The following is a 2324-nucleotide window of genomic DNA, read 5'->3' on the forward strand; positions in this document are numbered from 1 at the left end:
TCAAGTATTGTCATTAATGATCAAATATTGGTATATATCTGAAAAAACAGTCTGAAAGACCATATATGGAAATATTAAATTTAAATAAAACTAATTCACATTTATTCATTTACTTATTCATTTGACATTTACTTTTCAAGGATTTGTTATGTTCCAAGGAAGGTACTAGACGCAGGTGAGACATGATTGAGACAGGGTCACTCACATTCTTTGTACTAGTACATTCAGCATAGAATTAAAATGAACAAGATTTGCAATAATAAGACACACTTTATAAGTACTTATATTTTTCCCCTTTATAAAATGATTCAAATGTTAAACTAGCAATAAAATTAAATTAAATACAATTATGCTGACATACAAAAGAACAGATTTTTATTTAATTATACCTGGAAGGATTTAACGTAAGTAAAGCAGAGAAGCAGCCTTTTCTTTCATTCTGTGTATAATATCCTGAATGAAGGGGAGACTCTGAAGCGGTGACAGCGGACTTGCAAAAGAAGAATGCAGAATCTCCCCAGGCAAAGTCCTAAAAAGATTTAAACCTTTTATTTCTATATGTCATAATATTAGAATGAAGTAGCCAAGAGCCCAGAAAACAACAAAAACAAACTGGCTTTCAATTTGCACACATCTTAAAAACTAGGCAAAGGGGAATCACTCGTGGGCAGATCTGCTACACAAAATATGGCTCCTGGACCCAGTTAGAGGGCACTTTTGTGTTCAAATTCTTTGGTCTCTGTGGTTACAAGAAGCCAGATTACATGAAGATTGTCTTGTCTTCATCTTTCTCACAAAGTGAACAGTAGTAGGCAGATATTTGCCCACAGTTTTACCCCATGGGGTGTCAGGAACTGATAGACTGAATATCAAGGATGACAAAATACTATCACAGTTTTTTATAAAAAGTTTTCAGAAAACAAATTTATTTTAGGATCTTTGGCATAGAAAGATAATGGGTGGGTTTTGGTAGGACTTATATAATGTGTTATGATTTAAAATGAGCTATGTGTTCTAGGAGGCACTGCAGGATTAAAGGAAGTTCCAACAGTGAATAAAAGAAAATAATCTAAATAATGTAAGTGCTCTCTAGGGTTACATTTTTGTAACTTCATTATTTAGCAGAGTCTTCTGATGTGGGAAGCCAAATTATTCACTGGAGATAGATGGTGATATATGGAACCTCTAAGAGGTGGAATATTTCAAGTGAGGTTTCAAGGTTTAATTAGAAGAAGGAAGTCAACAATTTATAAACCTAAGAAAGAGTCTCCAGGTTTATAAAACATAAACAAACAAGAAATGTATTCACAATCAATAGACTGCTTTTATGGAACACTTTTTGTAGGCAATGAGAGATATTTAAAAGAGCATGAGAAGATTTATGCCTGTTCTCAGGGGACAAAGGTACCATGCTGAACACTGGTCTTTGCCAATGCTGACCTGGAGTCTTACCAGCTGAAGCAATTTCATTCTTCATATTATAGAACATTGGAGAAAAATACTCTCTCCAAATCCAAGGTTAGACAGGAAGAAAACTGAGGCTAGAGCGGAAGCTTGGGAGAAGGGAAGGGAAGATGTTGAAAGGAAAAGGGTAGAGAATTCCAAGACAGGAGATCAGCACGAACAAACACTTGGAAAGAAGATGACAGACTCGGGAGTCAGCACTAGGAAGGAGTGGGAAGTTGTTAAGGTAACTTGAGGAGGATCAGACAATGAACTAAAATTTTAGAACTGATATCTTTAGCATAGTATCCATTGGAAGTATTTTTATAAAAAGTGCAATGTGATAATTACACCCAATGTCTTCTGAGGAGTAGTCTGGAAGGATTAAAAAAGACAGCTAGGAAGATGCAATAGGAGGTCAGCGACACCATGGATTGTGCTCATTCAAGCATAAGGTGATAAGGAAGGTGCCAGGAATACTCTGCACTATACAAAGGGCAAGGAGGGCCTTCTCTGACTTAAAATTAACTCCCAGAAACATCCTCCCTAAGCTTTTCATAGCTTTCTTAACCACTTTATTTTCATTGGTTGTCTCTCTCTTCCTGTAATAGGTAAACTTTTAAAAAAAAAATTTGTTTAAAGTTTATTTATTTATGTATTAAATGTTTTATTTATTTCTGAGAGAGAGAGCATGAGCGGGGGTGGGGGTAGGGAGGGTCAGAGAGAGAGAGGGAGACACAGAATCTGAAGACAGGCTCCAGGCTCTAAGGTAGCTGTCAGCACAGAGCCTGACGCAGAGCTGGAACCCACGAACCGCGAGATCATGACCTGAGCTGAAGTTGGATGCTTAACCGACAGAGCCACCCAGGCACTCCAAAGTT

Source organism: Hyaena hyaena, unplaced genomic scaffold (genome assembly GCF_003009895.1).
Source record: "Hyaena hyaena isolate Hyena2069 unplaced genomic scaffold, ASM300989v1 scaffold_32, whole genome shotgun sequence".
NCBI lineage: Eukaryota > Metazoa > Chordata > Mammalia > Carnivora > Hyaenidae > Hyaena > Hyaena hyaena.